At 46.3% G+C, this 11,018-nt stretch overlaps 1 long non-coding RNA gene across 1 annotated transcript; it reads right to left on the bottom strand.

The window, feature by feature from the left end:
- Positions 1 to 7,125: 7,125 nt before the first annotated feature.
- LOC128151973 (uncharacterized) lies at positions 7,126 to 10,560 on the bottom strand. Its single transcript, XR_008238506.1, has 2 exons — positions 10,419 to 10,560; positions 7,126 to 8,626 (listed from the first exon to the last, which is right to left on the bottom strand). It is a non-coding gene; the product is annotated as an uncharacterized LOC128151973 (long non-coding RNA).
- Positions 10,561 to 11,018: the final 458 nt, after the last annotated feature.

Genomic DNA, 11,018 nt, shown 5'->3' with positions numbered 1-11,018 from the left:
TCCGTTGTTGGGAGAACGGGGGTTTTCCGCGTTTCCCGGTCCCCCTTCTGGATAACCGTCCGTGCAGGCGTGTGCTGGCAGTTGGTACGTACAGCCCCGAGCACCACGAAGGTGGGTTGGGGGCCCGCAGGCTCTGCCCAGGTCTGGTGAAAGGAAGGGGGTTTCAGAGCTATGGGTTGTCATCTCTTCTAGAAACAACCCTATGGCTTGTCATCTCTTCTAGAAACAGCCCTGCGCTCTGTGATTCACTGGTGCCTGGAAGGTGCTAGGTTGTGAGAAAGGGCTGTGTGCTGAGAGGAGGGAGTGCCTGTGCTAGGCATTGGGGTCCCCTGTAGACTCTTGTTTGTTTGAAAATGAGAAAAAGGGTTTTCAGCAGCCAAACTAGATAACCTGCATTCCTGAGATACTGGAAAGTTTGTGTATTTTCATTAGCATGGCACGAGTGCTTGCTCTCCAGCCAGCACAGTGGCTCCTCAAGATGTTTATCTGAACAGTGTACTTTCAGGAATAGCTTTAGGTGTTTCTTTCTTTTTCTTTCCATGTTATTCTTCATAATGTGTAAACTACCAAATTCCTGAGTTTAAAAAAAAAAAAATTGCATGTAATTAGTGCTATAGTTCAGTCTCCCCACTGCTGCTAATCAGGCCAAGAATTTAACATTGCGTTTGTCATACCCACAGCTCACATCTACTTTGAGCTGTCCCAAATTCCCAGCCTTCTTGTTCTGTGCTTGCAGAGCAGCTTGTGAGCCTCCACCGGATCCCCTGACCATTAAGACAGGAAGTGACTAGTTAAAATTAATATGCTGGTATTACTTTTACAGCAATCTCAGCATTGATGTGAAATTTACTCATTCCAGTAAAAAGCCTGAATTATGGCCCAGAAAATACATACACTTTGTAAATTACAGGCTTCATAGCTTAAACAGCATAGTGATCTGTGTACTGGAGGGTTGGAGGTATGTCCAGGTGGAGCAGATGCGACACTGTTATTAGAGCATGTCAGATAAACTTAGATGTGCTGTTATTAAATGCATGACTTGTACAGGAAATTGCATGTTTATCTAGGTTATGTGAGCAGGACGTTTCAAGCTTGATTCAGTTGCCCACGTAGAGGTATCTGCTGCCATTTCAGCTGCTGTCGACTGTCTGAGACATCAGCACGGGGCTGGCCAGTACAGCACAGGACCACTACAGGCTTGCACCTCTCTGGACTGGCTTCCTCCCTTTTTCAGGTGATGGGAACACCATGGGGCATTTAGGCAACTTTAGCAAGCCATTCCCGCTTTACCAATGTGTGGCCTCATCTGTAGAAATGCTGTAGTGATTTGTTTTGACTAAGGGTTATGCAGAAAATATTATTATTTCAGTAGACTTAACAAAGATTTTCAAAGTGAGAAGTCATCATCCTTCTCTATGAATACATACCTACAGAAGTGATCATTGTAGGAGTTACATACATATGATGGAGTAGTTCTTTGGAGATGTTGGGAATACAAGATAAACTGCAGTAGTGCCTGTAAGTTTAATTATCCAAGTATCAAGGATAAAATGATGTATCTCGCTACTTAAGTACGTTACAGCAGCTTACAGATTGCTAATCAAAATCAGTGGTGAATAATAATGTAGAAGAAAAGTCAAACTGTGCATCAAAGATAGTCTAAAGCCTCAGCCTCTGTGGTTATGCCACATGTGCAGCTTCCTCTCCCCAGCAGTGTCTGGCTGTGCTGGTTTCAGGAGAGCTCCATGTGGCAAAGGGATCTGTCTGTAGGATTAGTGTCTAAATGAGGCCACACTGTAACGTGAGGCATTGCACACAACAGCAAGGATGGGCTGACAGGCAGATGAGAGTAGCAGTTAGAAGATACCATGTTGCCTTAATTAATTGTGTGTAAAGTTTTCGGGATTTAATTTAGAATGTTAAAAACATCCTCCTGGGTCAGACCAATGACACCTCTAGCCCAGTAGCCTTTCTCCAGTGGTGGCAACAGGAGATGCTGTTTGGGCAAGCATGTGAGCCAGGGTACCTGCTGCTGTCCATTTCCCTCTGCAGCATCCTGACTATAGTAGAGATGTTAAAGGGTATGTCCTTGCCCTTTTAGCAGTCACTTACGGACCTGTTCCTTGTGAATTTATGTAATCCCTTTTAAACTTGGTGATACTGTCTCCACAGTCTTCTGTGACACCAGGTTCCAGACTTGTGTCAAAAAAGACTTTCTTCTGTTTTAAAATAATCTTGTAGTTTCAAAATGTGCATCCTTGTTCTTTTATAGCAGGATTCCGTGAATATCAAGTCTGCATTCATGTTCTACCGCCTTCATGACTTTGTAAACCTCAGTAAGATCCTTCTCAGTCACCTTCTGTCTAAATTGAAGTGTCCCAGCCTTCTTGGTTGCTCCTTATTAAGGCAGCTCATCCCTCCCCTCCTCTGGACCCTCTGTAACTCCATCACATTCTTCCTGAGCAGTTGAGGTCAGAACTGCACTCCAAATGTGAGCACACCAAGGATTTCTAAAAAAGCAAACCGAGGGCTTTGGCCTCATCTCAGTATCCTTCCTGAAAGCAGCCAACGTTCAGCTGGCTTTTTTGGCTGCCGTTGCACCCTGAGCCAGTGGATTCAGAGAACTGTCAATGACAATGCTGTGGTCTCTTTCCTGAGTTGCAGCTGACAGCTCTGAGCTCAGCATTGACTTAAAATGTGTTTTCTGGTGTTTTGGTGGTTTGGTAAGAGGTCGTTGTGAATTGCAGGTATAAAGAGTGATGAGTCAATAAGATATGAGCAACCTGTTCCAGGAAAATAATCTCAGATGCAATTATTAACACATCTATGGTGCTTGTTTCTTTCAAGGGATGGCATCTTTCCTAGTGTTACTCTTACAGCAATAGAATCCAACTCCGCTAGTAGATTTATACCAGAGAGGAGAATTCAAAGAAATATTTTCTGTCTTCTCAGTCCTCCCTTTTTGATATTTCATCTAAGTGTCTCACTTTTGGTGTAGTAGCGCTTCCTGAGGGAGTCTGCATTCTCTGACTGATTCTCTGATTGTTGGGGCTGCCAAACTTCCTACAGAAGAGGCCCAGCACTAGCAGAAAGGGTAAGGCAGCTGCTGAAGAAACACACAGTGGTATGGACAATGCTCAGGCACCCACATGGCTTTTTTTTTGTTTTTGAGATCTCCACCCAACCAGTGAACTTCATGTGACCTCACCCAACAGCACTACTGGTTTGTTTAATCAGTGATTAAACTGGAATTTTACTTCCATTTCCAATTGTACTCTGTCAGTCCTTACATTCACACCCCCCCCCCCTTTTTTGGGTTTTTTTTTTTAGTAAAGCCAAGGCAACAGAAAAATACAACAATCATTAAAGTACCGTGGCATAACTTTACTAAGGAGGCATCACACATCTGTATTAGATGTGGTGACTTTAGGGCTGAAGAGCAGAAGCTTTAAACCCTATGGAAAGCCGCTATTCCAGAAAGCGAGAAGGTAGGACCTACTATCTCTTAAACCTAAGTTACTGTGCAAGTGCCCCTGTCAGGTCCTGGAGCCCTTTCTAAGCTTTCATTGAGGCAGACAGTTTAGGACTCCAGGATGGCTTCTTTGAATAGCATGTGTGTCACCTTGACCAAGAAAAACAAACCTTAACTCTGCGAGTAAAGTACAATAAAAAATGCGTGATGGTATCCTACAAGATCAGCACAGGTTTTTTAGTGCAGGTTTTTCCAATGTTGTGTTCCTTTCGAAAAATACTTCTTGTTTTCTAACCATCAGTGAATGCAGAGTTGAATATCCCATAATGATTCCCTGAGCTCTTTCCTGAGTGGGAATAGCTAACTTGGACCCCATCATTGTCTAATTATAGTTAGGCTTGCCTTGCCCCTGCATCTTCGTATTTGTTAGCATTTTGGTTTGCCTGCAGTTTGAATGCCCACATACTTGGTATCGTGGGATCCTTCTCTGGCTCTTTCCAGTCAGTTTGGATATCCTGAATAATTTTGTATCATCGGTCAACTTTGACACTTCATTGTTTACCTCTTTTTCCAGTTCACTGATGACTAAATGGTACAATTCAGGTCTCAGCACAGATGCATGCTTTATTATAGTGCTACACATTGGAGGCTTGTAAAGGAAAAGCTGCTGTTACTTCACGATGAAAGAATCCCAACCTCCCTCCAGTACAGCAACACCATTCCTAGCGGTACCGACAGGACAGCCTGATCTCTCCCCCAGTGCGTTGCAAGCCCCTTTTTGTCTGCGGGTAACTTTAACCACATGGTTGCTTACTGTGAGCTCTTTCATTCTCGGACACTCACAGTTGCTTCTTTTATTTGAATTACAGAATTGGTTCTCACTCAGCCCTCTCGGGGACTGAGAAAGATATTGGATCTACCTGATGAACACAGTTATGGATTTCTTCCCTTTTGTACACATTTCAGGTTATTGCAAAGGCCACGAATAGAAGGGATGAATAGATTCCCTGCAAGATGTATGTCCTCTGTGGGACAAAGCCAGAACAACTGAATAGCTCTGGTAGAGCCCTTTCCTGGCAGCTCATGGCTGTTCTTGGCATCAGCGGTTGGAGCTCTAGCCTTTGTAGCGTGTAAACCTGTGTTCCCACCTGAGAGGCTCCACTAAGCAGTCCTCTAACAAGTGAGTATTTCATAGCTGCTAATCTAGTGATTTGTTTTTGGCTCTTTCTAATTAGCACTCATTAGGTGACTCTTGCATTATTAGAAGTTCAGGAAGCACCATCCCCACTTTACAATGGGCAAAGTGAGGAACAGGAATCTGAAATGGCTATTGAACAACCAGTACCAAAGCTGGGATTAAAGTCTAGGGTCCTAGCCCTGCCTGTTAGGCATTATGTGCTCGTTCTTACCAAGACAGCCATGTGAAGATTTAAATGCCCTTAGGAAGAAGAATGAGACATGGAGAAAGAGAGGAGAGCAAAAAGGCAGGCTGCTCTGCAGTGCTGCTTCGGAGATCATTGATAACAGCATTTCCCAAACAACTAATGAGCTTTTTGTTATTTATGGTGTCAGCCTATCTTCCTTAGTTGGTGTGGCCAGTGAAGTGCGGGCTGGGGAGATGAACTGATTAATGCCATTGGTTTTATCCATCTCTTTCCTGGAGCTTATCAGAATTTGTGAGGCCCTTTAGGACTTTGCCTTTTGAAAGGCACAACTGCAGACCTGACTGCTGAGGTACTGTCACCAGCACAGCTCCTGGCAAAGCAAAATGTCTCCTGCCAGAAGCTGATTTCTCAGATGCCTTTTGCTAAAGAGGGGACTTTGGTGGAGTTAAACATTAACATCCTTCACAGCGCCCATCTGTTCAAGGTTCAAGAGCGAAGCCACGCTGAGTCAGCCCGGCAGCTGTATTTCCTGCTCCAGCTCTCTCCTGCATGATTCACTTGCTCCTCCTCTCTGCCAGGAAGTCTTTGTCCTGGATGAAGCAAGAAGGCAGCAGAGGGATACTTCAGCTCTCTTGCACCACACCATTGGAGATCAGCTCCTGATAACTTGATACCCTGGCGTGTTTCCTGGCTGGCCTACAAGTAATCTTGATGCAACAAGAAGGGAAACTCATGGGTACCAAAAGACCCACCTGAGCTGCAGAAGAATTTCCTTCAACTGTTAGCAGCACCATGCTCGTGCCACACGCCAGGCCCGTGCTCCTTCCAGGCAGTGCTGGGCAATGGGCTGCGAATTCATAGGGCAGCTGATTGTTGTCTTGCTGTTCCCTGCATGGATTGCTTTTATATGGGCACTTTAAATAAAAAGGTAAATCCTTTTAACTGTGGCAGTTTTGAGAGAGCGGCCCGGTAGCAGGGAAGGAGGGTAGGCAGATGAGAAGAGCTGTTTTATTTAATATTATTGCCACAGTATGTACACTCCAGCACTGCCAAGTCTTTGGGCGTAGCCGGAGTCTGACATGGGAAATTGATTGTTCAGTGCTGTTGCCTGGCTGCCTCTTGGAGCTGGAGCTCTGTGCTGTTTGCCTCGCACTGAAGTGTGTTGGAATAAGACCCAGTGATTGCTGCTCATCAGCTCAGAGGCTGCCCAAGGCACCTATCCCGTGCTGGTGGGACTTAGTTTTGCCTGGAAAGCAAATCGTGTACTTCAGCAGCGATGGAAGTTTGTGAAAATGCAACTGCACGGTCTCTGCTGAGCTCAGACCTAGAAACGGAGCCAAAAGTCTTGCTGGCTTTGGATAAAACTTTGCTGTGGTTACAGGCGTCATGGGATCATGTGATGGTGCAGCTGATCTTTCCAACATCCAGTGCTCTTGCTTTAGGCCTCTTCTGCTGCACAGTAACACATTTAGAGTTCAAAACATTGTCTCCTTGCTAGGGTTGTCATTTATTGATAGCAGAATTATCGGTCAAGAGCTTTTGAGGAAACCCCTCCGCCTCTGCTTGTGTTCCTGATTCGCCAGGCTTCTTCCCAGTGTGCCAGCCCATCCACAAAGCCTTCATCCTCCTCAGCTAATGGATTTCTAAATAGACAGCCTCTCCCTCCAGCATGAAGGCACTCTCTTTCCTACTCAGGACAGCATGCCACGTCTATCTATTCCTCAAGTGCTTGGGTTCTCAGCCCAGTGAATTAAGGGGGAAATCGGGTCTAAGCTGGACTCTGAGCCCCTTCGAGACATGTTGACAGAGAAATGTATGCCTTGAAACAACTTGAAAAGAACTCTAGGGAGGGAGAAGAGCAGGAAAGTGTCAGCTGTGAGCTGCCGCCCTCTCCCGAGATCTCTCCTCCTGTGAAGAGCACGGCCCTGGCTCTTCTGTGACCTCTTTCTTCCTGCAGGATAATGCAGGGTAGTAGCAGGCAGAAAGTCAGCTGCTTTGCCACAGGGTTAGTCCTCCGGATAGATGAAAGGAAAGTGGTTTGGTGTCCAAATGAATGTCATGGCTTTAAAGAAGAATTAAAGCCAGATGTTTCCAACAGGCCTGCTGAGACCAGCCTTTTCTGACATATTTACCAAGCCACCAAGGAGGCCCAGCCAGTGTCTGCAGAGCTCCGTGTTGGGAACACCCTGTAATCCCAAAGGCTCCACCGCAGCTGCTGCAGGCACCCTGGCTGGCTGGAAGAACAACACACAAGAGCTGAGGCAGAGATGGTGCTGCCAGCTCAATATTTATTCAGTGTTTAAAAATATTTATTTCTTGCTGATAATGATGATGATAGCAAGGGTGTAGTAACCAGACCAGATTTAGCACCTTTGGACAAAACACCAGGGCCAAAAGGTGGTCTAGCTGTGCTGGCATCAGCTCTCATTTCAGCTGGGGGCTTGCAGGCACAAGGCAGTGTCTCGTGGTTAACGGAGTCTGGAACATCATCCCTGTCCCAGGGACTGACCTCGGACCTCCTTGGACAGGCCGATGATGTTCAGTCTAACAGACAGGTAAAGCTTTTGCTGTGCAGGGACTTCATCAGAACCAGAGAGAATGCATTTGATTCTTGCATCACATATGTGGTGTTTGTATTCAGCTGTGACTGACACTAATGACCATTCCAGTGTGGGTAGAACAAAGGTAAAATACTAGGAGAAAGGAAACGGAATCCCTGCCTCAGTGCAGTCAGGGAGAGAGCATTGTTTCCCACTTTGCAAGGGAGTATCCAAAACCTCAGGACTGCTGGGTGTGCGGTTCCAGCTCACACCCAGAAGTAATTAATCTTTTTGCCAGCATAGCTGCTCCAGGCTTTTGACTACAATAGGTACTGCTCTCTTGCATTCATCAGTCTGCCTGGTGGTTATAACATTCAACTCCTGGCCTCTTAAGGACAAATTCCTGATGCTGTGCCCTCAGCGCTACCTCGAGGTGGAGTTTCCTCTTGCGAAATCAGCGGGTGCTGAAAATGTCCTGTTGGCTCTGATGACTGGGAAAGGCTTTGCTTCGCTGTTTTAGATGTACGTGTCATGGTCCTCATCTTCCTCCTGCCCCATCCCGACTGCTGGGATGCTTGCTGCTCTAAAGTAGCAGGTAAGGTGCCCTTGAGGCCCAGCGTGCCACTGGATCACTGTCTTCTGCTGGGGAATAAGTGATAAATTCAGAAGGTGCACCCGAAGCAAGCAAAAGTAAATAGAGCAGAGGGAAGTTAGGTGGCAGGAAATCCCAGTTTTTACTGGCAGCCGCTCATATCAGATGATTTGACCTATAACAAAAAATAAATTCCGCTGTAGTCCGATTCCACAAAGCTGGGCAAATGACTGCCATTAAAAAAAAAAAAAAGGAGCTTTCTGCCATGCCCTTCATTTGTTCTTAAAATATGACATCTCGTTTCAGTGTGTGCATCAATTCATTCTGCTCTGTAACATCACGGACAGAAGGCACAATTGTTTCTGCTGTGATTCCAAAACCAACTGTCGAGAGAAGGCCTTTGGGAGAAGAGCAGTGAGCCAGACAGCAGGCTCCCTGGCAGGGCTGGATGGAGTTCAAGGAAAATTGTTTGCCTTGCCACCCTCCTGGAAGTTAACAGTAGATGGTGACTAACAGGAAAGAAACTTCACCATGGTGTAAACATAAAAAGGTTTGTATTTGCCTTCCAGATAGATATTAATGTTATCTGATTACAGCGTGTTCTGTTTCTTGAATGGTGTCGCTTCTGCATCGCTCCCTGAGAACACAGAGAATTATTGTTACAAAGTATGAATTATTCACTAGCTCTATAAACTGGGCCTGGTTTTCCACCCCATCTGCACTTAAAGCCAATGAGGTCGTGAGTGTGTAAGGACTCTGCCAAAACTGGAAGTGTCTTGACGGATGTCTGTGGCACTGACCACTTTGCCAGCCGGGCATTTCAATTAAATGGGGAGATCTTGCGGGAGCAGGGCAGAACCAGCTTCAGGAAAATGATCTGATCTGAGCATTAGCGATAATTTACATCCCATCAAGGCCTGGTTTCAGAATCCTGAGCTCCTGTAGGATATCCAGGTACTCAGCAGCTTTGAAAATGAGGCTCAGAAGTATTTTGTGCTGCGATTTCTCTATTGCTTTGATAGCTCAGTTTAAAGCGATGAGCACACTAAAAATTAATGAGCAGATTTGGAGATAAAGAGGTCTGTAAAACAGGGATAATACTTAACTGCTTCACAGGGGGCATAAGGATTAATGAGTTAATGTTTGCAAAGTGCTTTGAAGATGAAAAGTGCTAAGTCTGATTACATCTGGTGGGTGAAGTAGATGAGAATGAAGAAGAGGTTCTTAATTCCATACTGTAACTACAGGGTCTCGCTAAATATTGTAATAAATAACGATCTGAGGATGGTTTGCTCTCAAGCTGTCCCTGGTGGTTTGTCATCAGGTAACCCCTGGCAGAAGATAAGTTTCCAGAATAGATTCCGCAGTTTGTAAATAGTCACTTCTCATTTATTCTGCTCAAAGTTACTTACTCGGTTTCTACTACTTTAGTTTGCTTTTCTTTCATTCCTGTGTGTCTTGGAGATGCTGGTCAGTGAAACGCCCGCAGAACCTGCCAGCTGGACTGTCAATTTACAGTACAGCTTGCGCTACCATTTCTAATCTCTTCAATGGACCCTGATTATTTCGCTGGCTCTAACTTTAACACCCCCGATTTGCCAGACCATAATTGCAGGTAATAGTGTTAAGCGGGGTCTGGGTTCCCTTGCGGGGCAAGCGGCAGGGTGAACCATGGCAACATCCTACTGACAAGAGCCCTGAGGGCTGAAAACTGTACCCTTCACCCAAACCAAACCCACTACATACAGAACGTATTAATTCTGTAATAGAATTCTTCTTGATCTCCTGAAATCTCCCAGACAGCTCTGGTGCCCTTATGTGTGCTGTCAGAAGTTTTGTGGATCTTTCCCTGTTGCTCTAAAGCAAAATGGTTTCAAAGCGTTTTTTTCCTTGCAGGCATCCCCTCTGCGTGTCTGCGTTAATGCCGGCGAGCTGGGGCACGCGAGAGCAGGATTCTTGTGTTTGGGGCTTCCAGTAGGTGAGATGTGGCCCCTTTCTCTATCAGCCCGATACTCTTATCTCAGGTACGTCATCGCTGCAGTGTGCTATTACGTGTCCAATGCATGGAATAAACGACTTGGGCTCCCGTGGGCTCAACCGAGTCCTTCCTGTGGGGATGAACTGGTATTATCATAGAATCATAGAATCGTTTAGGTTGGAAAAGACCTTTAAGATCATCGAGTCCAACCGTCAACCCAACACCATCATGCCCACTAAACCGTGTGCTGAAGTGCCTCATCTATGTGGTTTTTTGAACATCTCCAGGGACGGTGACTCGGTCACTTCCCTGGGCAGCCTGTTCCAATGCCTGACAACCCTTTCAGTAAAGAAATTTTTTCTAATATCCAATCTAAACCTCCCTGGTGCAACTTGAGGCCGTTTCCTCTTGTCCTATCACTAGTTACTTGATAGAAGAGACCAGTACCCACCTCGCTACAACCTCCTTTCAGGGAGTTGTAGAGAGCGATAAGGTCTGCCCTCAGCCTCCTTTTCTCCAGAATATGACGGCCTAGCCTCACAAAGGCACTGCAGTGGATTTTTGCCCGTTCTATATCGGTGCTGTCTGGAGGAAATCCTGCGTCCTGTGACGTTTTTCACCGGAGCCGAGGCCCCTCTCCTCTTCCCCAGCGTCTCCCCGCCCGTTCCACGGCGGCCATAGGGTCTATAAGCGAGCTGGGGTGGGGGGTGAAGGGGGTCCCGGGGTGGGGGGTCGTCCTCGGGAATCTCCCCTGCCCTTGCCTCACCAAACCCACGCCCGTGTCTGTGGGTGCAGCTCGGGTAAGGCAAGGGAGGTGCGGGATCGTTGGCCTGTTCCGCAGTGACCCCTGCGGGCAGCCGAGGGGCAGAACCGAAATGAGGAAAAAAAATCGGGGGAAAAAAAGGGCCGGCGGGGGCGAAGGCTGGGGGGAGAGCCGGCTGGGCGTAGGATCCGCCTTCGGTTTCTGGAAGAAAAAAAGTATTTGGGGGTTCTTGAATTTTTAAACCCCCAAAACCTAAAAATTGATATAATCCGACTCCTCCGGTCAGTT

The sequence above is a fragment of the Harpia harpyja genome, chromosome 15 (assembly GCF_026419915.1).
Source record: "Harpia harpyja isolate bHarHar1 chromosome 15, bHarHar1 primary haplotype, whole genome shotgun sequence".
Lineage (NCBI taxonomy): Eukaryota > Metazoa > Chordata > Aves > Accipitriformes > Accipitridae > Harpia > Harpia harpyja.
The sequence above is the reverse complement of the archived record's forward strand: the minus strand, read 5'-3'. Positions and strand labels throughout refer to the sequence as shown.